The sequence below is a fragment of the Larimichthys crocea genome, chromosome I (genome assembly GCF_000972845.2).
Source record: "Larimichthys crocea isolate SSNF chromosome I, L_crocea_2.0, whole genome shotgun sequence".
NCBI classification, from domain to species: domain Eukaryota; kingdom Metazoa; phylum Chordata; class Actinopteri; family Sciaenidae; genus Larimichthys; species Larimichthys crocea.
The window spans coordinates 31,355,332-31,374,100 of record NC_040011.1 but is presented as its reverse complement, the minus strand read 5'-3'; positions in this window follow the sequence as shown (position 1 = coordinate 31,374,100).

Below are 18,769 nucleotides of genomic sequence, written 5' to 3'. Positions count from 1 at the left end.
TTTAAGGGTCCTCGATGTTGGTGTTAAATTAAATCAAATAAAAACTCCCATATTGACATCTGCTTTGTCCAGGCTGCTCTAATATACAGCAATACATCATTGTTGTCTGGTTACATTATTGTAGGTTTAATCAAACTTGCTGTATTAGTTTGAAAACATCTGAATCTCAGTGATTTTGAACCGTGGTCTGATGAATTATGTGCAGAGGCGTAAAGATGACACCGTTGTAAAAAGGGAATACTGCTGTGTATGCATGTGTGTAGATTGCAATGTGTTTTCCTGTTTTTGTCAGTGTATTATCACCGTCTATGATAAGTCTATGGTAAGCTGTATCCAATCACAGAAACAGGCACCTGGCAGCTGCAATCCGTAACACAGTAAATACATCTTACATGTAGCCTCTTTCACCTGCATTGAGGTCTGTCAGGCTTTCCGTCCATGCTGCCGTTTCACTGTTTAAGGAGCGGAGTTGGATTTTTATAGTCGGTCTCATTACAATACTTACATTCATTATGCAGGACATATGGTAATGTATGCTGTAATCGTTAAGAGATATCTTCTTCCAGTGTGAGGGCTCAGCAACAAAAGTGCACTCCAAAGTTAAATCAAAGCTGCATGAGGCTTCAGCAAGTCAATCAAGTGCTTGTAGTCTGTTTTCTCGTTCAGTGTAATTGCTTCATAAGGCGTCACGATATTAGAGTAATACTAAGAGTCAAAGCAAATCTAATAAAGATCTACTGACAGTTGCAAAGACACATTTCTGGAGACCTTCAAACTACATACACAAACCCTCTGACTGTTCGAGTGAAATCAAATCATCGCTTCAAAACTATTTCATCTGTGCTCACAATCAAACTGTGTTTTCAGATCACACACAGCCAAACAGAAAACTCAGTGTTCAGGGTGGAAAAAAAAGTATTTTCACATCTTAGTGCAGAACATATTGAAGACTACAAGTACGGCAAGTAACCAATGTAGACAGGGGATTCATTCTGCCTCATGTACATCTCCATGGAGTGCTGGATCAACACCTATGACACTGCAGGCCAAACCACTGCCTGTAGGAGAGTTTCTCTGGTAGATGAGAAAAACTCCTCTGGGCTGAGGAAAGGAGGGTACAGTGGACGACAAACATTCATGAAGCGTGCATATATCAGTACTATTCTAGTTTAACCACATCATCAGAAACAAGTATGAACAATTTCCAATGGCTGTGTGTCAACGGTGACAACTGTGTTTTTCTGTAGTCATCATTACAACACACAGTTAGGACAGTTATCAGCTTATCTGCTGTATCACTGCTGCTTTTTTTTCCTTAGCAGTCATTGTTATAGTTACAGATAGCTATCACATAACCATGAGGTCTCTTTTTCTTCTGCCGGTTATGTCTTTCATTCTTGGGTGTGCCTCCAGAACCAGAACTGGGAGCTGGTTCCACAGGGGAGGAGCATTTTGAGAGCGCAGTGTTCCATTGAGGTAATAAAGTACAATGAGCCTGGCTGTGATCTCTGATCCTGGTTCCTGTCAGTACACAGCCAGCAGCATTCTGGTCCAACGGGACTTATTGTTGTGTAATACACTTGAAATGTTTGAAATAATGAAGCTACACACAGTCACACTTATTTGCACACTTAACAATTACTTGGCTTAGCACTCACTTGCAGAGGTGATTCATTCAATTTGTTTGGGATTATGCAAAACTTCAGTATAATATGAGCTAGACGTGAAATGTTTCCTAAATCATTCAAACGTCAAAATCTATTTTGGTTGCAGGTAAAGTGTCAGCTCTGTTCCTACAGTGTTCATATTCCTAAACTGTGTTTAATAAAATGAGTAAGTGAGTGACACGGTGAACCTGGAGGCTCGGTGGATCATCAGGGGCCACAGTTCATTTTTGCCCTAGGGCCTGCTAGCGGCTTTAACCACCTCTGAAAGTTAAGGATGAAGCTGTTGCTACCTCACTGGTTGGCCTGCAGTAGGCGTAGTAACAGGCTGGTTAGCTAGCTGCTCGGACTTGTTGGTCGGTGGAGTGTGTGACTGGCAGGATGTCTGCAGTGACCACACGCATACAGCAGTTCCGTCTTCTTGGTGGATTTACCGCTCTGTCTGCCAGCTGCTTCATAATCGTCTCCCTCCGCCGCTCTGTCTCTCTCACTGCCTTCCTCTTTATGGCCTTCATTAGCACCCAGCTCTCCACTCCTCCCTCTCTTTTTCTAGTGTCACTTTTCATTTAAACGCTTCAGTTCTATTCACTTTTTTTTTGTCAAAAGCACTCTTGTAAAGGGAAGTGTCACTTTAAACACATCCTCTACACAAACAAACCCGGGACATTATGCAAATGACTCAATTCCATGATGTACTTTTGAGCTTTGATCAACATTCTTACTTGACCTTTAAGAACAATGTGTGCAACGATACTGACCAGCCACTTAAGACAGCTTTCTATGCTTTCTGCTGCTCATGCTTTGAGCGGCTTAAGTGGCTCTGCGGTCATCACACCACTCAAGTGTTTGAAATTCAGTCCTGTGATAACTGTTCAAAGTTGTCAGGTGATTTCCTCTTGGTCTGGATGAATCGGGTACATCTGGTAACCAAGTGTGTAAATGTAAACCAAAGTCAGTGCTGTGAACTAATATCTTACTTACAAACTCATGTCTGTACTGTCCACACTGTTCACACTGTAGACCGTCTATAATTCTAAGTGACTGGAGTCCTAATCCCCCTGACACAACCTCTGGGTTAAAAGATTTAATGTAATTTCTTCAACACAGTCAGAGGATCTGTGATTTATTCTGCTATCTACCACATGAAGTGCACATTGTACACACTAAGACTGGGTGGGTTGGAGGGTGAATCAGGGTGAATCATTGTATTTTGTCTGTATGTTCTTTAACAGACAAACCATTACCTTAAGGAAAAAGAAAACAAAAAATGCTAGACTTATTACTTACAGTTAATCTGTGTATTGTCTGTAACATGCCCAATAAAAATATACATATATAAAAAACAAAACAAAACAGGTATATCTTTCTGGGTCTGCTTGATTCCTGGCCTGTCTGTTGTGAATGAGATAAATGTATAAAGTAGAGTGTGTTCAGAGCTGAAGGGCAGTATGAACCAGGAGAATGCAGCGTCTGGCAGGAGAATGACACCTGCTTTTCAAGTCTTACCTTTTATGTACCTGACTGTGTAAAAATGTTCAGGGCCCATTTCATTTAGTCACCGTAATACATGTCACCGCTAGCTTTGGCTTTAGTGTTTCCATGGCAATGAGAAACCCTGGAGGCCTCTCAGTGCACAGCGAGTATCGATCCACTGATATTACATATAAACCTCTGAGGCTCGTCTCTGATTCACAGGTCATTGTTTTAGAGACTGAAAAGAGTGAGAAAAACAATGTAGGATGGACTGTTGAGCAGTAAAAAAAGATGTGTGTGTATGAGTGTGTGTGTGGGCTGGGGGAGTGGCAGTCATGAGGGAATCAGGGAAAACAAGAAGAAGACAGAGAGGAAGAAAGGAGAGAATGAAAAATCTGTGTTTTTATTCAGCTTCTCTGTCCTCGTGTCAGGCTAAGCAATCTGCCGCTGCTGCCCTCCACATCCATCATTCTTATAGCCAGTGAGGAGAATGTGGGACTCAGGACTGCCACATGAGTGTGTTGGCCTGCCCGAGTATTTGTGCGCACCCATGTGTATGTAAGTGTGCATGTCTCTCTCTCTCTCACACACACACACACACACACTCCTCTCTCTCAGTAGAGGCTGTATATCTCCTGTGCTTACAGATACCTGTGTCTCTCACAGCCCTGCCAGAGGCACTGGTGCCTGACTGAAAGGAAAAAGACTACCTTAACACTCTGCGAGTGAACAATCCAAGGTACACGCCGACATCGCTACAAAGGAGTCTGAAGGTAGCTTGAAACAACATCTTATTCAGATGATTTAAACCACCCTGTTTGCAGGTCGACGTCACCTGAAATGTCAGAAATATTCCCTTATACACATCTGTATGATAAGCTGCCAACATATCTATGTGTTTTAATTAGGCACGCGGGTAGATGAGACAGTCCCTAACATCAGCCCCTCAGTTTCCAGCTGTGTTCTGTCATTTCATACCTGTGGATCATCTGTTAGCTTTAGTCTGCACCACACAACCAACCAAAAGTTTCACCCTTTAGTCTATCTGTTTACATGTGGACACGCGTGCGTCATGCAAAGTGCTGCTGCTCAGCCTGCATAGACAACAAACACCTGACAGTGTCTGAATCTCAGTGATTATGAACCGTGATCTGATGAATTATGTGCAGAGACGTGAAGATGACACCGTTGTAAAAAAGGGATACTGCTGTATGTGTGTGTGTTTAGATTGGAATGTGTTGTCATTTTTTTGCGGAAAATTACTGTGAAAAGAATACTGATGGGAAGTGGAAGTATTCTGCTGGATGACACACTCAGGGATTAAAGAATCTGACGGGACATTTTGAGAATCTGAGCAAACAGGACAGAAATAGCTTGGCCTCTTGTGCCTTACAGGTCGTTTGAGTCTTGCACTGTTGCTAACAGTCTGTCACTGTCATGCTATGTCTCAGTTCACACACCTCTAATTGCTATTTTGAGTAGATAAGTGCGTTCACACTGTGGATTATGGCAAAATGTGAAATAGTACACTCGCGTGGCATGCTGGACACTTCTCACACTCTGTGGCTATGAAGGAGAGGGAGTACTGGGGGAAAGCTGCTGGATGGGAGGGGGTTGTGATGAACACCACAACAGCAAATATAAGTTGTATATATGTTTTATATTTATGTTTTGTCAGTGAAATGTTGGCATTAATTCTCTGCCTAGTTGCAATGCAGTAGAAAATAAGTCATGTGGACAGTAGCATAATTAAGTGTCTGACATGTAAAAATGTCAAGTCATTTCAAGACCTCTGAAATATCTGACTTGGACCTTAATAATAAGGAAGTGCCTGAAAAACTCAAACAAATCCAAGTACGCAAAGGCCTGGTGCTGCTGCTATTCTTCATGATGTGAATTCAAATATAGATGAAACAGGTGAATGGAGTTGAATGTATGGGTCTCAAGCCCTACAAGAGACCAGCATATTGACTGACTCAGCATGTGTGGTCACAGCCTTCAGCTTCATCATCTGACCTGCACCAGCACTCAATTATTCAGCTGCGCCATCACTCACATATTCAATAGATTACAGATGGGTGACAAATAACTGGAAAACCCAACTTAAAGTATCCAAGTCAGGTGTTGGACCACCACGAACCTTCAGAACAGCTGCAGCTTCTTGGAATACATTCAGTCCAGCTTGGGCAGGTTGCCGGTTCATCCCAGGGCCAACACGTAGAGACAAACCATTTACACTCACAGGCAATTCAGAGTCACCAAGCAATCTGTAGGGAGGAGGTGAGGGAGGAGAAAACTGGAACCCACACAGACACAGGGAGAACATGCAAACTCCACACAGCAGATGGCGGGTTTAACCAGGAACCTTCTCACTATGAGGTGACAATGCTAACCACTAGTAGTAACCAATGGCTAAATTCCACCAGGCTCGGCTCTGCCATCACATGGCTCCAGATTTTGTTAACTTTCTCAGATTTGGTCTTTATTCTTGATTTGTGTGCTTCTATCATGAGTAAGTAGGCTACAGGCTGTTTTATTTTGAAAATTGATCACATTGCCATTCCTGTGTTTGACTTTGGCTGTGGCATGCATCAGAAATAGAGCAGCCATGTATTCTCTGCAGAGCCCCACAGCACTTCTATTGGAATCACAGTCATTGTGTAGAACGGACGCGATCAGCTCCGCCTGCTGCCAGAACGAGTTTTTAGTGCTGCTGATTCTTGTTGTAGTGTCTGGGGCAAATCTATAGACTCCCTGCTATTTATTCACATCATCTATTCCATCACTTTATACCATACCTGCTGAAGCATCACCAAGCCAACACTAAACTAGCAGCCATGGTCAAATAGCCATGGCTGCCAGTGAAGCTGGACACGTGATAACATTTGTGAGTGAAACTTGTGAGACTGTAAAAATGATGTTGCATGGTGAGTGGAATGTGGGTGTAGTATTGAGGTTACATGAGTAACTCAGGTTCTATGAATTCTAAATGATCATAAGACCACAATGGAAATAAATCTTGGACTTTGTGAATATGTGTTACCTTGGTCACTAAAGCTGAGTATGAGCAGCATGAGCAGGGCATAATGAATAGTTCGCAGCAGTCTTTGTAATGTTGCATGCTCACCAAACTGTAGTATCATCATTTCGGCTTTTCTTGGTGAGCTGAGCCAAATGATCTGGCTCACTTAAAGTATACTATAAGAGGCAAATACTGTACTTTTTTACTTCAACTGTACTTGAGTTACTTTGCAGATTCAGATTAACGATACAAAATATAATCAACAAATAAATGATGACGTGTCATTAAAGGTCAGGAAAAGACATATCGTTCTCCATTGGAGATTCACAAGCTATCAGGATATAAACATATCAAACTAGAGCTCCAACTCCACAATCTGCAACATTAAAGTGACTTGTACATTAATGACAAATGTATAGTATATCATTGTGAAATATGCACCTCTGCATAATTAGTACTTTTACCTTTAGTAGGTCAGGTGCCATGTTTGTTGAGGAGCTGTCTACAGCATTGAGATCACAAAGCTGGCAGCTTGAAGAGAACAAAAAGACTTATTAATTCCAGATGTGAGCACATGTGTGTGAAAACAAAACATCTCATGAACATCTCTTGTTCAGCTCGTCTTTAGCTCCCTATAAGGCTGAGTTGTGCAGGTTGGTACCTCAGGCCTACTGTAGACCTCAGCACGGTGTGTATGTTCCTCTGCTTTTCATCACTGCTCTGTGTGCGTGCCTGCCACACACACACACACACACACACACACACACACACACACACTCATGTTTAGATTCCACAAAGCCGCTGTCACTCTCAGTCAAACCAGCCATCTGCTTTATCTCTACGTGTGACAGATAAGCATACAGTTCACCCATGTGCCCGGCTTGTGTTTGTGTGCATGCCTTGAATATATATACATACGTGATATTATGTACCAGTCACCTCCTCCACTGTGCACGATGGATGCAGACACACAGTGATTCTATCTGTGACATGAGGGCTTTCTGTTGCCTCTAACCTTTGTTGCTTGTTTGCTCTGTGCTATGTATTCTTGCAAACACTGTATATATAGTTACCTGAAAACATAAACCTTTGGTAATTCAGTGCACGCAAACTGTGTGTGTGTGTGTGCGTCCACCTACCTTGTAGAGTGTTTGTGTGTGAGATACATTCACATTTAGTTTTCTTCACGATTGTGAGATTTCATTTTATATCCAGGTTATTTCTCCAGGGTGTTCGCTGTTTGTTGCTTAGTTTGTGTTTGTCCCGCCTCATATAGTTTTAGAAGCCACTTTCATTTTGGTTTCGACTTCAGTTCAATTAGAAAAACACATGTAGCAAAAAACCTCGCAGGGAGTTTTGAAGTTGGACTTTATTGATGGTGTTTTTTTTTTATTTTACAACCATCAGATCAGCAGCGCTGCCCTCAGCTCAGCTCAGCCTTATTCAAGCCAGTGAGACATACTGAAACATACTGTGTATATATAGATATAATGTGTATGTTAGCTAGACAGACACAAGCACATTCATAAAACACAGGAAAAACTAGTACAAATAATAATAATAGCATTGTTTGTGTGTGAGGAACAATCTGAAACAGATCATTGCTGGTCTCTGGCATGAACCTTAATTTGCTCCCACATTAGACAAACTCTAAGTGCCTCCTAAACATCAATGATTCGAATCATCAGTCATGAAGCCTCAGGGTGGAGTCTAATTTTGTCACTTTAGGATAACAGCATAGTGAGCTATAATTATTTCTGAAAAATACTTAAAGATGCTGTAATTTAATTTTATATTTTTCCTTTTCCCATTATGCATGCTTGAGCTTAATCAACATCATCAGGACAAACATTGAATGTGAAGATATTTATAGACATACTCTGATCGCCTGCCATTGATTCCTATAATGTCTGTTTGACCACAGACCTTGTCCAGGGTCAGAGACCAGTCCTCCACCCTTATTGGATTAGCAGCTATTGTTTGCAGAGTGTCAGGATGTGAAGTCAACAATCAGTGGATTCATTTGATAGAGAAGGAAGCTTGAGATGTGATGATTCTCTCGGATCACCTATAGATTAAGGATGAGGACTGTCCTTGTTGTCTCATTCCTAAGTGGATACAGAGCGACACATGAGACAACAATATTCTGAAGAGTAATTCACAATGAATCTAAAAATATATGTATAATGTCACAGGCATGATAAACTACAAAAGCCCTGCTCGGCCTCAGAGCAACAACCCTGCTGTGTTTTCATTAACACCAGGAAATAAAGTGGAGGAATAAGGTCAAGAGTGTGTCTGTGTATGTGCAAAGAAAGCTTTATCTGTGGGTGACCGCTAATGAATACCCACATCGATCCTTCACTGACATTTGTCTGGCCACTTGATAGTGCCCCCTTCCTTACACTGCCACCTCGGTGCACGGACCAGAGAGAAATTTATATTTTTCTTGCTGTTGAAATAAAACAGGTGGGGCAGGCATTTGCTCAGCCTTGCTGCTTTTCAGACAGGTACAGTGAGCATGTTCAGCCATGCCACAACCAAAGGATGAAGCTTTTCCAGTGTTCAGGTTTGGAGAAGCGTTGACTTATGAGACAGAGGCTTGTAGTTTGGACATTCTGAACCTCCCTCCCTGAGTTTGTGTTTTATGTTTTTTAGAGCAGTGTGATAATGCATGTTGGGACTGAACCTAAGACTACATGTTTTATTTATAATTAGGTTAGTTAAAAACTACAAATGCAAATACTTCAAACATTGCTGTAAAAAAATTAAAATGTTAAGAAGTATCATGTACTGAAGTGCAGTTCCTCAAACGTCCACTTGAGGTTGGCTACAGAACATGCCAGAATGTTCAAATGTCCAACTTCACAGCAGAAATAAACATGTTTACAGCCTGGTACAAAAAACACTTTTGGTCTCTATAGCTAATTTCCCCGTTCATGACAACTGTACTGAGGGTGAATTTATATACAACTCACCTGTTCAAATGATATTAAGGATTAAAGTTATGCAGGATTAAGAGCGTGACCACTTTGATTGACAGTTGGGTGCTGTTACAGTTGGCTTGTTTGAGCACCCAGGCTTCATTCAGTCCATCTCAGGTCCACCGATGATCCACATCTTTGAGCATTTTTACATTAGCTGGAAGACGGAAGAGGCAGGACTGCCAACATGGTGGAGGCATATTTTGAGCTATGAAACAGCTCTTCAAAAACCTACAGGTGACATCACACATAAGCTGTCAGTGGTTGCAGCAAGGTTAAAGTCATTCACACTTTTTTATAAATAATAACTAGATTTTGCCAGAATTCTACGAAAGGACAAAAGGAAAGGAGATAATGCCGTTCCACAATTCCTTGCAACAGCAACAAAAAAAAATCTGCACTGTTTAGTTATTCACAACCAGACATTAAAGAAAACGTCAGTTTGTTTAAATAGTGTGATGCAGACTGCAGCAGAGAGAGCGTGTGAATATGAACAGATGTGATAGAGGTGTTTGAGTTTATGTAAAATGTTGATAACTAGAAAAGCTTTAAGTTATCCTAAACATTCAAATTAATATATAAGCATGAATATCACATCATTCAGTGAGACAGTCAAACTTTCTCTAACTGTGACGGACATCCAGCGTCCTGCAGATAAAGGCATATTTTTCACTGGGTTGTCCATATTTATAATATGTTTATATTTCCTGCATAAAAAAAAAAAAAACATAAGAGCACACGAGAAGTATCTCAGAGTCACGTTTTGTAGTCCATCCACTGAACTTTGTAGTTTTACCACAGATCACGTCAATAACATTCACTGTCGCATCAAGGAACAGTTCTTAGGAAAGGACTAAGGAGTATTTAGCCATACCCCTGGTCAAACTTTGTCCACTCTGTCATCAAACCTAAATCTTTCATAATCCTAATTCTACAAAGTCTACAGTATACTATACAGTTTTTACTATAGAAGAACTAATTGCTACAAAAGATTTTGTTTTATTGATGATGCAGATGTTCAGATGTTAATACAACTTTTTTTTTCTTTTTTTTTTAGTGATGTTGCTTAAAGATGTTTTTTGTTTAGTCCATGTGTGGGAAGAAGCTGGAGCACCTGGAGGAAACGGCTCAGTGGAGAGCTTGTGGTTGAGTGTGATCTGATGGTTGAGCTGGGCTTTAATCTCCTCCAGCTCTCTCCCAAAGTTCCTCTCCATATTGAAGGCATTTTGCTGTATGTCTTCAGCCATCTTCTGACGAAGGGCATCCTGCTTAGCCCTCAGTGTGAAGGGTCTCAGCCTGCTCTCTGACAGTGACAACATCATTGTCGCACATCTGCCTGATCTGGCAGTGTGAAACATGGATCATGTCCAGTTCTTGTTGAAAAGTCTTGTTCTCCTCTGCATTGAGATCAGCAGTGGACTTCTGCTGGTTCAGTGTATATGCACCATGCAGTTTGTTGTACTCAGTCTGCTGGAAGTTCTTGTGCTTGATCTCGTTGTCAAGGTTCAGCGGAAGGTGGTTAGCCTGTTGCTGACTGGCATTGATGACATCAGTCTGCTATCTTGTGTTCACCTCATTGAGTGCTACACTGGTCTTCTGGAGTCCTGAGGTTTCTTCCACCTTTTTTCCCTGTTAAAGTTTTTCCTCACTGGAACCGAGGGTCTAAGGACAGAGGGTGTCACTCCCTGTACAGATTGTAAAGCCCTCTGAGGCAAATGTACCTTGTGACTTTGGGCTATACAAATAAAATTTGATTTGATTTGATTTGATTTGGAGTTGTTCCTCGAAAGTCTTGAACTTGTTCTTCTCTGCTTGCAGCTCAGTGGTGCTGCTTGAGTCCATATTCCACTTTAGCTTTTCAAAATCACTTTGCAGGAGTTTCTTCTGCTTGATTTCGTCACGGTCATGCTTAAAGGTGTTAGCCTGCTGTCTGATGTTGGCGACATCAGTTCTATACATTTGGTTATGCTGTGTAGCGCAGTGATCCTATTCAGTTCCTTTTGGAGAAGCTGGTTCTTGTTCCTCTCTCCCTGAAGGTCAGTGGTGAATTTATTGTCGCTGATGACATGAGCCTCTTGCCTGAATGTTTTCTTCTCCCTCACACCTGGGAGGCAATCTTCGCCTTGTTGATTTTGGCTTCATCTTCTTTCAGCGTCTTTAGCTCTCGACTTCGATATTTTCCTCTGGTAGATATTTTTTGCAACTCTTTTCTCATGTTGCCCCAATCTTGGTCAGGTCCAGTTTTCTTGTTGACCTGCAGAGAGTCAGAGGTCCTCCATTGGTACTAACTTGGGACCTTTTCTTCATTCATTTTCTTTGGCTGGAACAGTCAGTCTCAAAGAAATGTAGCTGCAGTTGGTCTCTGATGAACAGATGTAGTCTTATTGGGTCTGCCTCTTGAAGCTTTTCTCTTTTTGCAAGTTTTTCACTGTGGTGTCACATGTTGAAAGGTTTGAATCGATCTGACTGTCTGATCACTTTCTGCCTGATATACAGAGCTGCTTGCCCTTGATGTTCTGCTTCCATCTGCAAAGTTCCATTTTCACTCTGTTCTGCATGATTGCATTCAAAGTTTCAATTTAAATGTAAACACAAGGGCTACCCAAATAATGACTGTATAATGAATGAATGCAGTATCACCCAAAGAGCTGCTCTGAAGTTCAAAATCTGTGGTCCTTACAGTTACACTTACAGCTGTTTAAACAATTTATTGCTCATGGTCATAATTTTATGGTACAAGTGATTTTAGAGTGTGTCCAATTACACTTTTGATAGTTCAGTGGTGTGTGATCTGGCCACAAAGTAAGGCACAATGAGCAAAAGGATTGTGTTTGGTCCCTAAATTCATCATACAGTAGGCTTGTTCTGATGTTATGACATTATGATTATATATGCCTCTGATACTGAGACTATCCAGGTGGATTAATGGACTAAACTCTGATACTCTACCAGTTGTGTTAAAGTTGTTTATTTCATGTACTTCTCTGTCTATGTCTGGCAGTTTACACTGCAGAATAGTGACATGAAGAAGATGAATATGATTTGTATCTGATGGTTTGAGTGAGAGCTTTGATAGAGAGACATACACAGTCAATGAGAGTGAGTAAGCACCAGTCTGAATAAAACCCCCACTCCCCTCATGTTTCATGTTTTTTCATCATTCAAAACATGAATATCTTTTAATTACATATTTGATCTAAGTTGATAACTGTTATATAATCACAATAATATGGTACACTCAAGTGTGAACTTTAACTTAATATTAGCACTTCAGTGACGCTAATGGACCTGACTGTTGTGCCAATAATGGCATTAAAGCACACCCTCTTGTGTAATATTGCTTAACTGTTAAGAGTTTTTATTAGGTTTGGTCCTTTGATATGGACGTCCATGATGATGTCCTTGATACTGTGTTTATCTCTTTATTAGATCCAATCAGCTTCTGTCAGAGTGTAAATAAACCGACTCACTGTCTGAACCACACTCTTGACCGTTTTCTCTCATATGATGTTGAAATTGATCATTTAATAGTCTTTCTTTTCTCTTATATCTGACCAAAATGACCTTTGAATTCATATGACTAAGCCTTTAAGTTAATTCACATAGAAATTTGGTCTAATGGTTATCATTAAAATATATCCTAACTGCAATCTTTAAAGCAGAAGTCTGAATCTGAACGCTGCTCCTAATGCTGAATCTGATCTTTCCACCATGTGTCCTCACTTTTGAAGGCTTTCCTCACCCTTTGTTCAATGAAAGGTCATGCGGTCCTCACAGTAACAGAATTACTACAAAACACACTTACACATACACAATTACAGTCCCATCTGAAGAGCAGGGTGGCCCGCAGTCTCAGAGGATTTGAGCAGGCCGTTGTTTGAGATAGATTAAATATTGAACTGGAACTTTATGTAAGTATTTACATTTCAGAGGCTGGCTCAGCCTCCAGGGCAGCCAAACAGTCGCTAAATCATATTCAGTTTACCAGGATAATTTCATGGATTGTTTTCCTTTCTCCTCCCCAACCCTCGTCTCCCTCCATCCCCTTCAAAGAGCCACGGCCTGCCTCTGGGAGCCCACGGGGGCCACCAGGGCCTTGTGTCCCCTTTTTTGGCAATTTCATGCGCTGTCGGACAAAAGATAGCTGACATATTCACACATTTGCCTTGTGTAAATGTTGAGCGTGGAACATCAGCGGAGAAGGCCATTATTTTGATTTGTGCCAGGCTAGGTGGAGGCAGCAAGGAGGGGTGGGGGCTTCGTCTCTGGAGGCAAATAAAGCAGCAGTCATCTTCTCGGCATGTGGCGGCGGTATCGATGTAAGAGAACTGCAGCTTTACTGAATGTTTGCACACCAAGATGAGAGCTAAAGCACAATGTAAAATAAACAAGGAGAATCCTCTGGGAGCATGTGGTAGCTAGGACCCGGCTCTGCAAGCCTTTCTGCTGGATTTAAAGCAGAGCAGCTGTCACCATTAGTCCTCATTCAAACAAGATACAGAGACAGACAGAGGCTGAGTAACAGATATAAGACTGCTAAAGGAGAAAACCACAGACAGTGTCAAAGACGGAGATGCAGAGAGGGAGGCTGAGCGTGGAAATGACAGAGAACAGAAAGAGTGACAGTGGGTACCAGAGACAAACTTGGTAGGAAGGGGAATCAAAGCGAGAGGCAACTACAAAGCAGGTTTACCTATCGAGTGAGACAACAGTATGCGTAATAAAATTGACACATGGCTGTCTGTGCTGGTTGCGATGGCCCCCGATGTGCTGGCAGCCATCCAGCAGAAACCACAAGTAAAGGAATCGCACAGGAAACATTACAGCTACAGCACCAGAGTTTCTCTTCTCCCCGAGTCTGCCAACCGCAAACACGATGCACAAATAACCTCCCCCGCCACACTATCAGACAGCATGTGAATTAAGTTTTTCGACAAGGAATTCCTTTTTCCTTTGTTAACCTGTCATGCTGTACAGTAAGAGTCAACATATTGGCTTTTTGCCTTACCACTCTGAGGGGAAATAAAAGCAGCCTGGAACACAAAGGAATAGCTTTTAGATGGATGATTGTGATGCAATTTCCAAATTGTGCCCGTGACATGCTCAAAAAAAAAAAAGAAAAGCCTTTTTATGCTTGCCAGAGCAGCAAGCATCTCCATATGCCAATGTGTTTAAAAGCCTGTAGTATTTTTATTATTAAACTGTCATGTCATGAGATGCCTGTGTTAAAATCCTTTATGGACCAGCTGCCATCTGTAAGGTGGTGCTTCTCCTACTTTGTGTTTTGCTTGTCGTAGTTGATAAAAAATGAGATTTCCATTTCACAGCTGACCAAACTAAAAGCTACTGTTAAGGTGCAGCCTCTAGAGGCTGGGATGTCAATAATGGAATGAGCAATGGTGATGACTGTGCTTGTAAGAAGAAGTTTTCATATCCATGCCAGAATCCCAAAGTTCTGTTTGTACTGGACAAACGTGTTAGGTATGAATGAAAAGTACTAAGACACAAACCTTGTTTCAACCTTGTTGTAACCACTTGTTTGGGTGCTGGTCACTGACCATTGTTTGTTCCTAACGTAACCAGACTGTACACACATACACACCACATTTGTTTGCAGTAAAATTTGTGGTTGGAAGTGGATGGACGGGTCAAACAAACAGGATGTACACAGAGCAGACTGCTGTTTGTGTCCTGGGGCGGCTGTGGCTCAGAGTCCACTAATCAGAAGTACTGCAGTTCAATCTCCTCCAGTCTTCATGTTGAAGTGTCCTTGGGCAAGATCCCGAACCCCAAATTGCTCCTGAAGGCTGTGCCATCAGTGTATGAATATGAATGAAAAAACTGATGAGCAGTTGGCACCTTGCATGGCAGCCAATGAATGTGTGTGAATAGGTAAATGAGATACGTACTGTAACGCGTTTTGAGTGGCAGTCCATTTACCATATGAAACCACACTGACTTCTTGTTAATTCACATTATGTTGTATACTTATTTGAACCAAAACAACATAAACTGTGACTGTTTGAAGTCATAAAATGTGGAATGTTCCTCAGCATATTTACTATTGCTGATTTGACTGGTTGGTGCAGGTAGAGAAGAAATGAAGAAATCTGTTTTTTAGAGAAATGAGGCATCCTTTGTCATGTGAAGCAACATCCTTTCTGATATCTGTAATTTAACAGATGTAGAGACTTTTTATGGAGTCTGTGTCTGCAGCGCTAACACTGATAAAAACACAGTTATCAGTGCAGAGCAGCAGCGTTTCTCTGTGCAGCCTGATACCTGTTAAACAATCACATGCACATGACGAACAACCTGCAGTCTGTGTCTTAGAATCATGTCTACTGTGTTTATATCTTTTATTCATTTTCATTCATTCATTTACATCATTCCAATCCATTATTGAATATCCCATAATATAATTGAGATGTCTTTTTGAAGATGAGAAAGGATTTATTACTGTTTCAGGCAAAGTTAAAATTATGGAACTCATATTAACCCTGATGCTCAAAAATGATCAGCCTCACCAGTGACTGTAATTGTATCTATAATAAAAGTCAGTGAGGGAAATAACAGATGATGAAAAGAGAAAATGTCTTTTGAATGAAGGAAGGAAATTTTCTTTTATTGTCCAGACCCTCAAACTGATTTTTAACTAGACACTGAATTGGACAACAAATCAAATCTAAAAGTTGTTTGTGATTCTCTTGAGTTTAATCTGTTATGTGTCTTCTCATCAGTAATGGTGTGATGTATGAGATCAGTCCCATCAGCTGCAGCATTGAATCGATTCTGACTGACAACAAATATTCTTAGTTTCATTATATAATTGAAAAAAAAAAATTAAGATCTGATATGAAAAGAAGCAGCAGCATGTGTGTGCCTGTGCAGTGATGCGCTTCATGATGGACAGCACGTTACTTTCATTGATTGAAAATGAAATGTGGATCCAGCTGAAAGGAGTGAATCAACAACACAAGTGTAGTAAAGATGGCAGGGAGTAACTGTGATTTGCGCTTCATGGAGAAATGTAAAAATACGCTTGGAAAAACTTTAGAGTTTGGTCAGTGAATCTAAGTTTGATCAGAGTGAATGTCGATTCTTTATCATAAGCTATTCATTGATTTGTGTATTTAATGTGTAGGCATGTAGACCTTTTAAAATACATGTTATACATACATGTACTTATGTTGCTTGGATTTGTTTGCTCTCTTTCGGAGATAATGCACACAACAAGAAATATGAATTGAATATTCAATGTCATTTATAGTCTTGATAGTGCTCATCCAATGAAGGGGGCATGTCAGGAGGTAAAAGATTTGCTCATGTGTGTCCTCGCCTATCAGAATCAGAATCAGAAATACTTTAATAATCCCAGAGGGAAATTATTTTTTGTTACAATACTCCAGTATACAAACAAACAAAAACAACATATGTAAACATGTAACCATCTATTAAGAACAATATATATATGTATATATATATATATATCTATTATATATAATATTATATATATATATATAAACTATATATATTAAAAGGTCCAATGGTGCTGCAGGCAGATGTTGGTTTGCAGAGGGAGGGATGTACAGGATGCTGACATGATCTCTCTCAGCACATAGTATGGACGAAGTCCACGGCTAGCAGGTCAACAGGTCAACATCTTATTGGTCTTTAGATGTCCTTCCTTACTACTCGCTCTTTGCTCCTCACTCCTTGGAGCAGAAATAAGTTTTGGGACAGTCAGCAAGCTGGCGGACCAGAGCAACTTCTGGTTCAATTAAGGATCCAGGAGTCAGGAAATATGAAATAAGAGACTTTATGAATGAGAAAGAAGAACTTGAGAGAGCATTTCAAACATGTTCCAATATATTACAGTCTGAGGACGCAGAGTACCAAATGACCTTTTCCCAAAAGAATGACCACTGATTCTGTGTCCTACTCTTGGCATTAGAAAATATCATGAGCTTGGTTTTATCATCTTGTTGCAAAGGTGACATTGTGGCAGAGAATCACCCTGATTGAAACGGTTCATGTGCTCAGTAATCTCATAACAGTTTGGCCTTTAGAAATGTATTCTGGCTTGATGGTGGAAAAAAGTCACCAAAAAAAGTGAAACCACTGTGATCTGACGAGAAGACAGACCAACAGACCAATCTAGCATGACAAATAAAGTTCAGCATGAGTCCAAATTCTATAAAAACCTACAATTTTGATCCAGTTTCAAAGGATACATGGTGAAAAATCACCACTGTCACATCTATTCACTTCTGTTAAAAGAAATATAAGAATAAATTGTCAGATTATACATTCACATTTCTTTGAATTGTCACCTGGTTCAGTTCACACTGGGATTTAGGAAGATAATTCTACAATTGTGAAGTTTTCAGTGACGTGCATAATAAACACCCCGTGTTTACCAATTTATCCACCACATTTTAATAAAAATTATTGCATCTGAACAGCAGAAGATTTCCCTGTGGGGTATAAACTAATATTGTAGTAGCACAACACAAACACACACATACACAAATTGAATCAAGTGGAATCAAGACAATCACAAGACGATGGACTTGGTATTGGTGAGAAGAAAATGCCTTGAGTATTGTAACATATACACTGGTAGATAAGAAACTGAGTGGAGAAAATAGGAGTAAATACAAGGAAAGGAAAACAGAGTCACAATAAAGGCAGAAATAAAAAGAGAAGAAGAGAAATGAGGAGGTGGGGTGGACTCCTCCTTCTCCTGGCTGTTTCTCCTCAACCTCACTAAATGAGAGAAGACAAACTGATTTTATATTTCCCAGCAATGTGCAGACATTTCCCTTTGAAAACAGGTCACGGTGAGGGGAAGACTCTCCGCTCTTATATCACTGATCTGCTGCTGGTGAACACACACACCTGTGTCTGTCTACAGATGTCCTCACCTCGCATCCATCAACTCTGGGTTGGATGCTCTAAGGGATACAAGTTCTCCAAGAGAACGGTCTGAAATCTATTCCAGCTGTTTATGTGTTAGATATAGTAAACGTGTTACAAAGTGTGTATGTTAAACCTGTCCATGTAGCTTTGTGTACATTAGACGGGCTATTCTGCACTTTCAGAACTGAACTGACACAGACACTCATCACTTCAGATTAAACAACACGTGTTAGTTAGACGTGTTAGTGTTAGTTTAGCATGTGTATTTCTATATACTGGACAGAACAAGGCTAGCTCTTTCCATCTGCTTTCAGTCTTTATGCTAAGCTAGGCTAACCAGGTTTTGAATCCAGCTTCAAAATGAGCACACACAAACATGAGTGACATTGATTTCCTCATATTAATCTCAGGAAAAACAATTTCTCAATCACTATTAAATAAATATCTATTTTTTATTTCATCTCTAATCTATTTATGATTGATGATTTTCTTTTTTCATACGACAATATGAATCCAGTATTTAGGCCCCAGCTGTAGTACAGAGTTCTGTGCACTGATTCGCCAATGCATTCAGTAAACCTTTATTTATATGCAGCTGTGTGTCCGTTGATATTGATTTGTTTATTTATTTATTGTTTTGAACATATTAGACTGGACTGAGGCAACATGACTCCTGATGCAAACACGTCAGTGTAATCGCCCCC